The sequence below is a fragment of the Ranitomeya variabilis genome, chromosome 8, assembly GCF_051348905.1.
Source record: "Ranitomeya variabilis isolate aRanVar5 chromosome 8, aRanVar5.hap1, whole genome shotgun sequence".
In the NCBI taxonomy this organism is placed as follows: Eukaryota; Metazoa; Chordata; class Amphibia; order Anura; family Dendrobatidae; genus Ranitomeya; species Ranitomeya variabilis.
The window spans coordinates 114738614-114753479 of NC_135239.1; positions in this window are offsets into that span (position 1 = coordinate 114738614).

The window sequence follows — 14866 nt, forward strand, 5'->3', positions numbered from 1 at the left end:
TATTGTTTATGTGTTAATAAAGGTTGGTTTTTAGATTTAATACACTTCGTGACTCAGTGGTCAGTATGTTCAAAATTTAATTCCTGGTAGTAAATTCCCTAAGGGACGACTTTTTAATTTGTCTATACCAGAGCATGCCGCGATGCGGAGTTATATAAAGGAGTCTTTGGAGAAGGGACATATTCGCCCATCCTCTTCCCCTCTTGGTGCAGGATTTTTTTTTGTGGCCAAGAAGGACGGTTCTTTGAGACCTTGTATAGATTATCGTCTTCTGAATAAAATTACAGTCAAATTTCAGTATCCTTTGCCACTATTGTCTGATTTGTTTGCTCGGATTAAGGGTGCCAGTTGGTTCACCAAGATAGATCTCCGTGGTGCGTATAACCTTGTGCGCATTAAGCAGGGAGATGAATGGAAAACAGCATTTAATACGCCCGAAGGCCATTTTGAGTACTTGGTGATGCCTTTTGGACTCTCTAATGCTCCTTCTGTGTTTCAGTCCTTCATGCATGACATCTTCCGAGAATATCTGGATAAATTTATGATTGTTTATCTGGATGACATTTTGGTCTTTTCTGGTGATTGGGAGTCCCATGTGAAGCAGGTCAGGATGGTGTTTCAGGTCCTGCGTGCTAATGCTTTATTTGTGAAGGGCTCAAAATGCCTCTTCGGAGTACAGAAGGTCTCCTTTTTGGGTTTTATTTTTTCTCCTTCTACTATGGAGATGGACCCAGTCAATGTCCAGGCTATTCATGACTGGACTCAGCCCACTGTTGTGAATTTACCTTTTGGCTCCCTCTAGTGGTTACTAGTGATTTGACTCTGGGTATGTCATTCATCCCTTGTATGCTCACCTGGGTCGTTAGGTCAGGGGTGTTGCTATATAAGCTCCCTGGACCTTCAGTTCAATGCCTGGCAACGTTGTAATCAGAGCTAATCTGTTGTGCTCTTGTCTACTGATCCTGGTTCCTGCTAAATTAAGCTAAGTCTGCTTTCTTGCTTTTTGCTATTTGTTTTTGTTTGCATTTTTGTCCAGCTTGTACATAATCTGTATCCTAACCTTGCTGGAAGCTCTAGGGAGGCTGGAGTTCTCCCCCCGGGCCGTTAGACGGTTCGGGGGTTCTTGTATCTCCAGTGTGGAATTTTGTTAGGGTTTTTGTTGACCATATAAGTTATCTTACTACATTCTGCTATTAGTAAGTGGGCCTCTCTTTGCTAAACCTAGTTCATCTCTGTGTTTGTCATTTCCTCTTACCTCACCGTTATTATTTGTGGGGGGCTTGTATCCGACTTTTGGGGTCTATTCTCTGGAGGCAAGAGAGGTCTTTGTTTTCCTCTTCTAGGGGTAGTTAGTCCTCCGGCTGGCGTGAGACATCTAGCGACCAACGTAGGCATGTTCCCCGGCTACTTCTAGTGTTGGCGTTAGGAGTAGTTATATGGTCAACCCAGTTACCACTGCCCTATGAGCTGGATTTTTGTACGTCGCAGACTTACTTGTTCCTCTGAGACCCTCGCCATTGGGGTCATAACAGTTTGCCAGGCCAGTATTAAATGTTAAATGCATTGCAGAAGCGGGATTATAAGAAAGAAAGTTCTGAGTTTTTTTTTCTCTCTCTCATTTTTTTTTCTTTTCCCCTTTACCTCTGAGTGGCTTGTGTTTGCTGCAGACATGAATGTCCAGACCTTGATTACAAGTGTGGACCAGCTTGCTGCTCGTGTGCAGGGCATACAAGAGTATGTTATCAGAAATCCTGTGTCAGAACCTAAGATACCGATTCCTGAACCGTTTTCCGGAGACCGATTTAAATTTAGAAATTTCAGGAATAATTGTAAATTGTTTTTGTCCCTGAAACCCTGTTCATCTGGAGACTCCGCTCAGCAAGTAAAAATTGTTATTTCTTTTTTACGGGGCGACCCTCAGGATTGGGCTTTCTCGCTGGCGCCAGGAGATCCGGCATTGGCTGACATTGATGCGTTTTTTCTGGTGCTCGGTTTGCTTTATGAGGAACCCAATCTTGAGATTCAGGCAGAAAAAGCCTTGCTGGCGATGTCTCAGGGCCAGGACGAGGCTGAAGTGTATTGCCAAAAATTTCGGAAATGGTCCGTGCTGACCCAGTGGAACGAGTGTGCATTGGCTGCAAATTTTAGAAATGGCCTTTCTGAAGCCATTAAGAATGTGATGGTGGGTTTTCCCATTCCCACAGGTCTGAATGATTCTATGGCCCTGGCTATTCAAATCGACCGGCGGTTGCGGGAGCGCAAGACCGCAAATTCCCTCATGGTGTTGTCTGAACAGGCACCTGATTTAATGCAATGTGATAGAATCCTGACTAGAAATGAGCGGAAAATTCATAGACGCCAGAATGGCTTGTGTTACTACTGTGGTGATTCTACACATGTTATCTCAGCATGCTCTAAACGTCTTACTAAGGTTGTTAGTCCGGTCGCCATTGGTAATTTGCAACCTAAGTTTATTCTATCTGTAACTTTGATTTGCTCACTGTCATCGTATCCGGTCATGGCGTTTGTGGACTCAGGTGCTGCCCTGAGCCTTATGGATCTGTCATTTGCCAAGCGCTGCGGATTTGTTCTTGAGCCATTGGAAAATCCTATCCCTCTTAGGGGTATTGATTCTACGCCATTGGCAAAAAATAAACCGCAGTTTTGGACACAGGTTACCATGTGCATGACTCCCGAACATCGGGAGGTAATACGTTTTCTTGTTCTGCATAAAATGCATGATTTGGTTGTTTTGGGTTTGCCATGGTTACAGACCCATAATCCAGTCTTGGACTGGAAGGCTATGTCAGTGTCAAGTTGGGGCTGCCATGGAATTCATGGAGATTCCCTGCCCTTGTCTATTGCTTCTTCTACGCCTTCGGAAGTTCCGGCGTATTTGTCTGATTATCAGGATGTCTTCAGCGAGTCTAAGTCCAGTGCACTGCCTCCTCATAGGGAATGTGACTGTGCAATAGATTTGATTCCTGGCAGTAAGTTTCCTAAGGGGAGACTGTTTAATCTGTCGGTACCTGAACATACCGCGATGCGTTCATATATCAAGGAGTCTCTTGAGAAGGGGCATATCCGTCCTTCTTCTTCCCCTCTTGGTGCGGGATTCTTTTTTGTGGCCAAAAAGGACGGATCTTTGAGGCCTTGTATTGACTATCGGCTTTTAACTAAGATCACTGTCAAATTTCAGTATCCTTTGCCGCTGTTGTCAGATTTGTTTGCCCGGATTAAAGGTGCCAAATGGTTCACCAAGATAGACCTTTGTGGTGCGTACAACCTTGTGCGCATTAGGCAGGGCGATGAATGGAAAACCGCATTCAATACGCCCGAAGGTCATTTTGAGTACTTGGTGATGCCATTTGGGCTCTCTAATGCCCCTTCAGTTTTTCAGTCCTTCTTGTATGACATTTTCCGGAAGTATCTGGATAAATTTTTGATTGTTTATCTGGATGATATTCTGTTTTTTTCTGATGATTGGGACTCGCATGTGGAGCAGGTCAGGATGGTTTTTGAGATTCTGCGTGAAAATTCTTTGTTTGTAAAAGGCTCAAAGTGTCTCTTTGGTGTACAGAAGGTTCCCTTTTTGGGGTTCATTTTTTCCCCTTCTGCTGTGGAGATGGATCCAGTTAAGGTCCGAGCTATTCATGATTGGACTCAACCCTCGTCAGTTAAGAGTCTTCAGAAGTTCTTGGGTTTTGCTAACTTCTACCGTCGTTTTATCGCAAATTTCTCTAGCGTTGTTAAACCGCTGACGGATATGACCAAGAAAGGCTCTGATGTAGCTAACTGGGCTCCTGCTGCCGTGGAGGCTTTCCAGGAGTTGAAACGCCGGTTTACTTCGGCGCCTGTTTTGTGCAGCCTGACGTCTCACTTCCCTTTCAGGTTGAGGTGGATGCTTCGGAGATTGGGGCAGGGGCCGTTTTGTCGCAGAGAGGCCCTGGTTGCTCTACTATGAGGCCTTGTGCCTTTTTCTCTAGGAAGTTTTCGCCGGCAGAGCGAAATTATGATGTGGGCAATCGGGAGTTGTTGGCCATGAAGTGGGCATTTGAGGAGTGGCGTCATTGGCTCGAGGGTGCTAAGCATCGTGTGGTGGTCTTGACTGATCACAAAAATCTGATGTATCTCGAGTCTGCTAAACGCCTGAATCCTAGACAGGCCCGCTGGTCATTGTTTTTCTCCCGTTTTGACTTTGTGGTCTCGTATTTACCAGGTTCTAAGAATGTGAAGGCCGATGCTCTGTCTAGGAGCTTTGTGCCTGATGCTCCTGGAGTCGCTGAACCTGTGGGTATTCTTAAGGAAGGAGTTATCGTGTCTGCTATTTCTCCAGATCTGCGACGTGTGTTGCAGAGATTTCAGGCTGGTAGGCCTGACTCTTGTCCACCTGACAGATTGTTTGTGCCTGCTAGATGGACCAGCAGAGTAATTTCCGAGGTTCATTCCTCGGTGTTGGCAGGGCACCCGGGAATTTTTGGCACCAGAGATCTGGTGGCCAGGTCCTTTTGGTGGCCTTCCTTGTCAAGGGATGTGCGGTCATTTGTGCAGTCCTGTGGTACTTGTGCCCGAGCTAAGCCTTGCTGCTCTCGTGCCAGCGGGTTGCTCTTGCCCTTGCCTGTCCCGAAGAGACCTTGGACACACATCTCTATGGATTTCATTTCGGATCTTCCGGTGTCTCAGGGCATGTCTGTCATCTGGGTGATATGTGATCGTTTCTCCAAGATGGTCCATCTGGTTCCTTTGCCTAAGCTGCCTTCCTCTTCTGATCTGGTTCCTGTGTTCTTCCAGAACGTGGTTCGTTTGCACGGCATTCCTGAGAATATTGTGTCGGACAGAGGATCCCAGTTTGTTTCCAGGTTCTGGCGATCCTTTTGTGGTAGGATGGGCATTGATTTGTCGTTTTCGTCCGCTTTCCATCCCCAGACTAACGGACAAACGGAGCGAACTAATCAGACACTGGAGGCTTATTTGAGGTGTTTTGTCTCTTCTGATCAGGATGATTGGGTGACCTTCTTGCCGTTGGCTGAATTTGCCCTTAATAATCGGGCTAGTTCCGCCACCTTGGTTTCGCCATTTTTCTGCAACTCTGGTTTCCATCCTCGTTTTTCCTCGGGACATGTGGAGCCTTCTGACTGTCCTGGGGTGGATTCCGTGGTGGATAGGTTGCAGCGGATCTGGAGTCATGTGGTGGACAACTTGAAGTTGTCACAGGAGAAGGCTCAGCGTTTTGCCAACCGCCGCCGCGGTGTGGGTCCCCGACTTCGCGTTGGGGATTTGGTATGGCTGTCTTCTCGATTTGTTCCTATGAAGGTCTCCTCTCCCAAATTTAAGCCTCGCTTCATTGGTCCTTACAAGATATTGGAAATCATTAATCCTGTATCCTTTCGCCTGGATCTTCCGGTGTCGTTTGCCATTCACAACGTATTTCATAGGTCCTTGTTGCGGCGGTACGTTGTGCCTGTGGTTCCTTCTGCTGAGCCTCCTGCTCCGGTGTTGGTTGAGGGCGAGTTGGAGTACGTGGTGGAGAAGATCTTAGATTCTCGTCTCTCCAGGCGGAGGCTTCAGTACCTGGTCAAGTGGAAGGGCTATGGTCAGGAGGATAATTCCTGGGTGGTCGCCTCTGATGTGCATGCGGCCGATTTAGTTCGTGCCTTTCACGCCGCTCATCCTGATCGCCCTGGTGGTCTTGGTGAGGGTTCGGTGACCCCTCACTAAGGGGGGGGTACTGTTGTGAATTTACCTTTTGGCTCCCTCTAGTGGTTACTAGTGATTTGACTCTGGGTATGTCATTCATCCCTTGTATGCTCACCTGGGTCGTTAGGTCAGGGGTGTTGCTATATAAGCTCCCTGGACCTTCAGTTCAATGCCTGGCAACGTTGTAATCAGAGCTAATCTGTTGTGCTCTTGTCTACTGATCCTGGTTCCTGCTAAATTAAGCTAAGTCTGCTTTCTTGCTTTTTGCTATTTGTTTTTGTTTGCATTTTTGTCCAGCTTGTACATAATCTGTATCCTAACCTTGCTGGAAGCTCTAGGGAGGCTGGAGTTCTCCCCCCGGGCCGTTAGACGGTTCGGGGGTTCTTGTATCTCCAGTGTGGAATTTTGTTAGGGTTTTTGTTGACCATATAAGTTATCTTACTACATTCTGCTATTAGTAAGTGGGCCTCTCTTTGCTAAACCTAGTTCATCTCTGTGTTTGTCATTTCCTCTTACCTCACCGTTATTATTTGTGGGGGGCTTGTATCCGACTTTTGGGGTCTATTCTCTGGAGGCAAGAGAGGTCTTTGTTTTCCTCTTCTAGGGGTAGTTAGTCCTCCGGCTGGCGCGAGACATCTAGCGACCAACGTAGGCATGTTCCCCGGCTACTTCTAGTGTTGGCGTTAGGAGTAGTTATATGGTCAACCCAGTTACCACTGCCCTATGAGCTGGATTTTTGTACGTCGCAGACTTACTTGTTCCTCTGAGACCCTCGCCATTGGGGTCATAACAGCCCACGTCTGTTAAGAGTCTTCAGAAGTTCTTGGGTTTTGCTAATTTTTACCGTCGTTTCATCGCTAATTTTTCTAGCGTGGTTAAACCTTTGACGGATTTGGCCAAGAAGGGTTCTGATGTGACTAATTGGTCTCCTGCGGCCGTGGAGGCCTTTCGGGAGCTGAAGCACCGGTTTTCTTCAGCTCCAGTCTTATGTCAGCCAGATGTCTCTCTCCCCTTCCAGGTCGAGGTTGATGCTTCTGAGATTGGAGCAGGGGCTGTTTTGTCGCAGAGAAGCTCTGATGGCTCTGTGATGAAGCCATGTGCTTTCTTTTCAAGAAAGTTTTCGCCTGCCGAGCGGAATTATGATGTTGGTAATCGGGAGTTGTTGGCTATGAAGTGGGCATTTGAGGAGTGGCGACATTGGCTCGAAGGAGCTAAACATTGTGTGGTGGTCTTGACGGATCACAAAAATCTGATTTACCTTGAATCTGCCAAGCGCCTGAATCCTAGACAGGCTCGTTGGTCGTTGTTTTTCTCCCGTTTCAACTTTGTGGTCTCATACCTGCCCGGTTCGAAGAACGTGAAAGCTGATGCACTTTCTAGGAGTTTTGTGCCTGACTCTGCGAGAGTTTCTGAGCCGGCTGGTATTCTCGGAGAGGGAGTTATTTTGTCTGCCATTTCCCCAGATTTGCGACGAGTGCTGCAGAAATTTCAGGCGGATAGACCTGACCGTTGTCCACCAGAGAGACTGTTTGTCCCGGATAGATGGACCAGCAGAGTTATTTCCGAGGTTCATTCTTCGGTGTTGGCGGGTCATCCTGGGATTTTTGGTACCAGAGATTTGGTGGCTAGGTCCTTCTGGTGGCCGTTCTTGTCGCGGGATGTGCGTTCCTTTGTGCAGTCTTGTGGGATTTGTGCTCGGGCTAAGCCTTGCTGTTCTCGTGCCAGCGGTTTGCTTTTGCCTTTGCCTGTTCCGAAAAGGCCTTGGACGCACATTTCCATGGATTTTATTTCGGATCTTCCAGTATCTCAGAAAATGTCTGTCATCTGGGTGGTGTGTGATCGTTTTTCCAAGATGGTCCATTTGGTGCCCTTGCCTAAGTTGCCTTCTTCCTCCGATTTGGTTCCTCTATTTTTTCAGAATGTGGTTCGCTTGCACGGCATTCCTGAAAATATTGTATCTGATAGAGGATCCCAGTTTGTGTCCAGGTTTTGGCGGACTTTTTGTGCTAAGATGGGCATTGATTTGTCTTTTTCGTCGGCCTTCCATCCTCAGACTAATGGCCAAACCGAGCGAACTAATCAGACGTTGGAAACTTATTTGAGATGTTTTGTTTCTGCTGATCAGGATGATTGGGTGACTTTTTTGCCTTTGGCCGAGTTTGCCCTTAATAATCGGGCTAGTTCTGCTACTTTGGTTTCGCCTTTTTTCTGCAATTCTGGTTTCCATCCTCGTTTTTCCTCGGGTCAGGTTGAGCCTTCTGACTGTCCTGGGGTGGATTCTGTGGTGGATAGGTTGCAGCAGATTTGGAACCATGTGGTGGACAATTTGAGGTTGTCACAGGAGAAGGCTCAGTGCTTTGCCAACCGCCGCCGCGGTGTGGGTCCCCAACTTCGTGTTGGGGATTTGGTGTGGCTGTCTTCTCGGTATGTTCCTATGAAGGTCTCCTCTCCTAAATTCAAGCCTCGCTTCATCGGCCCTTATAAGATCTTGGAAATCCTTAACCCGGTGTCTTTTCGTTTGGATCTCCCAGCATCGTTTGCCATTCATAATGTGTTCCATAGGTCTTTGTTGCGGAGGTATGTGGTACCTATGGTTCCTTCTGTTGAGCCTCCTGCTCCGGTGCTGGTCGAGGGCGAATTGGAGTACGTGGTGGAGAAGATTTTGGATTCTCGTATCTCTAGACGGAGGCTGCAGTATTTGGTTAAGTGGAAGGGCTATGGTCAGGAGGATAATTCCTGGGTTGTCGCCTCTGATGTTCATGCGGCCGATTTGGTTCGTGCCTTCCATGCGGCTCATCCTGATCGCCCTGGGGGTCTTGATGAGGGTTCGGTGACCCCTCCTCAAGGGGGGGTACTGTTGTGAACTCTATTTTTGGGCTCCCTATAGTGGTCACAAGCGGTACTGTGTAGTGTTGTCTTTCTGCAGGTTGCAGCATCTGCTGGTTCGTTATCCTTGGTTGGTTTCCTATTTAGCCCACCTGGATACTCAGTTCCTTGCCTGCTATCAATGTATTCAGTGCTCTTCAGATTCCTTGTGTCTACCTTGCTCCCAGTCTCTCCAAGACAAGCTAAGTTTTTGTTTGATCATTTTTTGATTATCAGCGTTCATTATATTTTTAGTCCAGCTCGCTAAAATGTGATTTCCTCGCTTGCTGGTTGCTCTAGGGGACTGAGTTTCTCCCCCCACACCGTTAGTTGGTGTGGGGGTTCTTGAAATCTCAGAGTGGATATTTTGTAAGGGTTTTTTACTGACTGCATAGATTCCCTTTTCTATTTTCTGCTATCTAGTATTAGTGGGCCTCATTTGCTGAATCTGCTTTCACCCCTGTGTATGTGCCTTCCTCTTACCTCACCGTTATTATTTGTTGGGGGCTTCTATATCTTTGGGGATTATTTCTCTGGAGGCAAGAGAGGTCTTTCTTTCTCTCTAGGGGTATTTAGTTCCTCAGGCTGACTCGAGACGTCTAGGATTTTTAGGCACGTTCACCGGCTACTTCTAGTGTGTTTGGATAGGTTCAGATTTGCGGTCAGTCCAGTTTGCCACCTCCCTAGAGCTTGTCCTATGTTTGTTACTTAGCTGGAGTAATTTGTGATCCTCAACCACTAAGGATCATAACACAGAAGCCACTAGGTGCGAAAGAGTAGTCAGAAAAAGCTGGGTCAGCAACAGAGAGGAAAGAAAGTACCAGAGGTCACAGCAATACACGTTGTCAGAAACAAGCCAAAGAAGTCAATGCCGATCGGAAGCAGAAAAAGCAAGAGATGCAAGACAGTCAAACAGGTCAGAGGGCAAGCCGAGTCAAATACCATGGGGTCACAAAACGGAGAGCGAGTACTACAACGAACGAAGTCACAGGGAACACAGGAACGGGACCTAGGTAAATGGGCAGAAGACAAATCAGGGTGTAATAATTATAGGGGATAACTCAGGAGACTCTTTGCGTGGAACAAGACAACTACAGGACACAGTTTTATAAGTGGTAAAGTCTATATTATCACACGGTGATTCAAACAGGTGCGGAGAGAAACTCAAGTCCACAACACTTGGTGTAAATATTAAACGCAGCTTAGCAGTCTATAGGAAACTTCAGAGGAAAATGCACTCAAGCAGAAAGTCTATGAAGCACAATTATTCTTGAGGATACTTGACACGAATAAGTCCATGGTAGTCCAAACACAGATAGATAAGCTTATAAGGCAGTTCAAATCATATCTTAGCTCAACAAGGGAGGCCTGGTAAATAGTCTCAGATCTTTGCAGAGCAGAAACAGCTTACATGTCCAGCAAATGCAGATGGAAGTAAACACGAGCAGCAGATGAAGGAGGATTACTAGAACTGGTGTTTGCAGCAGGAACTCAGAGCAGAGTAGCAGGATCACCACACAGGTTCACAGGAGCAGGTATATAGCCAGGGAGAAATCAGAGGTCAGGAGCTGGATGCAAGGCAGAATACTCTAGCACAGACTGAAGGCTGGGGTGGAGTTTTATAGCAGGAAGACAAAGTGCACATGAGACCAAAGACGCCATCTTGGAAAAGGGCAGTAATGCACAAAAGGTAAAAAATGTTCCTGATGAGTCCTGACTAGTGTTGAGCATTCCGATACTGCAAGTATCAGGTATCGGCCGATATTTGCTGTATCAGAATTCTGATACCGAGTTCCGATATTTTTGCGATATCGGAAATCGGAATCGGAAGTGTGCGGTGCTTATGGTTCCGAGGGTCTGGAGGAGAGGAGACTCTCCTTCAGGCCCTGGGATCCATATTCATGTAAAAAATAAATAATAAAAATAAAAAATATTGATATACTCACCCCTCCGGCGGACCCTGGCGCTTAGCGGTGCCTCCGTTCCTAAGAATGCAGGGAGTGAATGACCTTCGATGACGTCGCGGCTTGTGATTGGTCGCGTGAGTGGTCACATGAGCGGTCACGCGACCAATCACAAGCTGCGACGTCATCGAAGGTCCTTCACTCTGCATTCTTAGGGAACGGAGGCAGACGCTTGGACCGGTAAGAGCCGGGGCCGTCAGAGGGGTAAGTGTTGTGAATTTGCTTTTTGCTCCCTCTAGTGGTTACTAGTTTTTTGACTCTGGTTTTTCTGTCATTCCTTTTATCCGCACCTGGGTCGTTAGTTAGGGGTGTTGCTATATAAGCTCCCTGGACCTTCAGTTCAATGCCTGGCAACGTAGTTATCAGAGCTAGTCTGCTGTGCTCTTGTCTACTGATCCTGGTTCCAGTTATATCAGCTAAGTCTGCATTTTGCTTTTTGCTATTTGTTTTGGTTTTGTATTTTTGTCCAGCTTGTTCCAAATCTATATCCTGACCTTTGCTGGAAGCTCTAGGGGGCTGGTGTTCTCCCCCCGGACCGTCAGACGGTTCGGGGGTTCTTGAATTTCCAGTGTGGATTTTGATAGGGTTTTTGTTGACCATATAAGTTACCTTTCTTTATTCTGCTATCAGTAAGCGGGCCTCTCTGTGCTAAACCTGATTCATTTCTGTGTTTGTCATTTCCTCTTACCTCACCGTCATTATTTGTGGGGGGCTTCTGTCCAGCTTTGGGGTCCCCTTCTCTGGAGGCAAGAAAGGTCTTTGTTTTCCTCTACTAGGGGTAGCTAGATTCTCCGGCTGGCGCGTGTCATCTAGAATCAACGTAGGAATGATCCCCGGCTACTTCTAGTGTTGGCGTTAGGAGTAGATATATGGTCAACCCAGTTACCACTGCCCTATGAGCTGGATTTTTGTATTCTGCAGACTTCCACGTTCCTCTGAGACCCTCGCCATTGGGGTCATAACAGTTTGCCAGGCCAGTATTAAATGTTTAATGCATTGCAGAAGAGGGATTATAAGAAAGAAGATTCTGAGTTTTTTTTTTTTTTTTTCTTCTTCTTCCCCTTTACCTCAGAGTGGCTATGCTTGCTGCAGACATGAATGTCCAGACCTTGATTACAAGTGTGGACCAGCTGGCTACTCGTGTGCAGGGCATACAAGACTATGTTATCAGAAATCCTAGGTCAGAACCTAAAATACCGATTCCTGAACTGTTTTCCGGAGACAGGTTTAAGTTTAGGAATTTCGTGAATAATTGTAAATTGTTTTTGTCCCTGAGACCCTGTTCATCTGGAGATTCTGCTCAGCAAGTAAAAATTGTTATTTCGTTCTTACGGGGCGACCCTCAGGATTGGGCTTTTTCGCTGGCGCCAGGAGATCCGGCATTGGCTGATCTTGATGCGTTTTTTCTGGCGCTCGGTTTACTTTATGAGGAACCCAATCTTGAGATTCAGGCAGAAAAGGCCTTGCTGGCTATGTCTCAGGGGCAGGACGAGGCTGAAGTGTATTGCCAAAAATTTTGGAAATGGTCCGTGCTGACACATTGGAACGAGTGTGCACTGGCCGCTAATTTTAGAAATGGCCTTTCTGAAGCCATTAAGAATGTTATGGTGGGTTTTCCCATTCCCACAGGTCTGAATGATACTATGGCACTGGCTATTCAAATTGACCGGCGGTTGCGGGAGCGCAAAACCGCAAATTCCCTCATGGTGTTGTCTGAACAGACACCTAATTCGGTGCAATGTGATAGAAAAACCGCAAATTCCCTCATGGTGTTGTCTGAACAGACACCTGATTTAATGCAATGTGATAGAATCCTGACTAGAAATGAGCGGAAAATTCATAGACGCCGGAATGGCTTGTGCTACTACTGTGGTGATTCTACACATGTTATCTCAGCATGCTCTAAACGTATAGCTAAGGTTGTTAGTCCTGTCACCGTTGGTAATTTGCAACCTAAATTTATTCTGTCTGTAACTTTGATTTGCTCACTGTCATCTTATCCTGTCATGGCGTTTGTAGATTCAGGTGCTGCCCTGAGTCTCATGGATCTCTCATTTGCTAAGCGCTGTGGTTTTACTCTTGAACCATTAGAAAATCCTATTCCTCTTAGGGGTATTGATGCTACACCATTGGCAGCAAATAAACCGCAGTATTGGACGCAGGTTACCATGTGCATGACTCCTGAACACCGCGAGGTGATACGTTTCCTGGTTTTACATAAAATGCATGATTTGGTTGTTTTAGGGCTGCCATGGTTACAGACCCATAATCCAGTCCTGGACTGGAAGGCTATGTCAGTCTCAAGTTGGGGCTGTCGTGGTATTCATGGGGATTCCCTGCCTGTGTCTATTGCTTCTTCTACGCCTTCGGAAGTTCCGGAGTATTTGTCTGATTATCAGGATGTCTTCAGTGAGTCTGAGTCCAGTGCACTGCCTCCTCATAGGGACTGTGACTGTGCTATAGATTTGATCCCAGGCAGTAAGTTTCCTAAGGGAAGACTGTTTAATCTGTCGGTACCTGAACATACCGCTATGCGTTCATATATCAAGGAGTCTCTGGAGAAAGGACATATTCGTCCGTCTTCTTCCCCTCTTGGTGCGGGATTCTTTTTTGTGGCAAAAAAGGACGGATCTTTGAGACCTTGTATTGATTATCGGCTTTTAAATAAGATCACTGTCAAATTTCAGTATCCTTTACCGCTGTTGTCTGACTTGTTTGCCCGGATTAAGGGTGCCAAGTGGTTCACCAAGATAGACCTTCGTGGTGCGTACAACCTTGTGCGCATTAAGCAAGGTGATGAATGGAAAACCGCATTCAATACGCCCGAAGGTCATTTTGAGTACTTGGTGATGCCTTTTGGGCTCTCCAATGCGCCTTCAGTTTTTCAGTCCTTTATGCATGACATTTTCCGGAAGTATCTGGATAAATTTTTGATTGTTTATCTGGATGATATTTTGGTTTTTTCTGATAATTGGGATTCGCATGTGGAGCAGGTCAGGTTGGTCTTTAAAATTTTGCGTGAAAATTCTTTGTTTGTCAAGGGCTCAAAGTGTCTCTTTGGTGTACAGAAGGTTCCCTTTTTGGGGTTCATTTTTTCCCCTTCTGCTGTGGAGATGGACCCAGTCAAGGTCCGAGCTATTCTTGATTGGACTCAGCCCTCGTCAGTTAAGAGTCTTCAGAAGTTCTTGGGCTTCGCTAACTTCTACCGTCGTTTTATTGCTAATTTTTCTAGCATTGTGAAACCTTTGACGGATATGACCAAGAAGGGCTCCGATGTAGCTAACTGGGCTCCTGCTGCCGTGGAGGCTTTCCAGGAGTTGAAACGCCGGTTTACTTCGGCGCCTGTTTTGTGCCAGCCTGACGTCTCACTTCCCTTTCAGGTTGAGGTGGATGCTTCGGAGATTGGGGCAGGGGCCGTTTTGTCGCAGAGAGGCCCTGGTTGCTCTGTTATGAAACCTTGTGCCTTTTTCTCTAGGAAGTTTTCGCCTGCCGAGCGAAATTATGATGTGGGCAATCGGGAGTTGTTGGCCATGAAATGGGCATTTGAGGAGTGGCGTCATTGGCTCGAGGGTGCTAAGCATCGTGTGGTGGTCTTGACTGATCACAAAAATCTGATGTATCTCGAGTCTGCTAAACGCCTTAATCCGAGACAGGCCCGCTGGTCATTGTTTTTCTCCCGCTTTGATTTTGTTGTCTCGTATTTACCAGGTTCAAAGAATGTGAAGGCCGATGCTCTTTCTAGGAGCTTTGTGCCTGATGCTCCTGGAGTCGCTGATCCTGTTGGTATTCTTAAAGATGGAGTTATCTTGTCAGCTATTTCTCCGGATCTGCGACGTGTGTTGCAGAGATTTCAGGCTGATAGGCCTGAGTCTTGTCCACCTGACAGACTGTTTGTCCCGGATAAGTGGACCAGCAGAGTCAATTCCGAGGTTCATTCCTCGGTGTTGGCAGGTCACCCGGGAATTTTTGGCACCAGAGATCTGGTGGCCAGGTCCTTTTGGTGGCCTTCCTTGTCAAGGGATGTGCGGTCATTTGTGCAGTCCTGTGGGACTTGTGCTCGAGCTAAGCCTTGCTGTTCTCGTGCCAGCGGTTTGCTCTTGCCCTTGCCTGTCCCGAAGAGACCTTGGACACATATCTCCATGGATTTCATTTCTGATCTTCCGCTATCTCAGGGCATGTCCGTTATCTGGGTGATATGTGATCGCTTCTCCAAGATGGTCCATTTGGTTCCTTTGCCTAAGCTGCCTTCCTCTTCCGATCTGGTTCCTGTGTTTTTCCAGAACGTGGTTCGTTTGCACGGCATCCCTGAGAATATTGTGTCAGACAGAGGATCCCAGTTC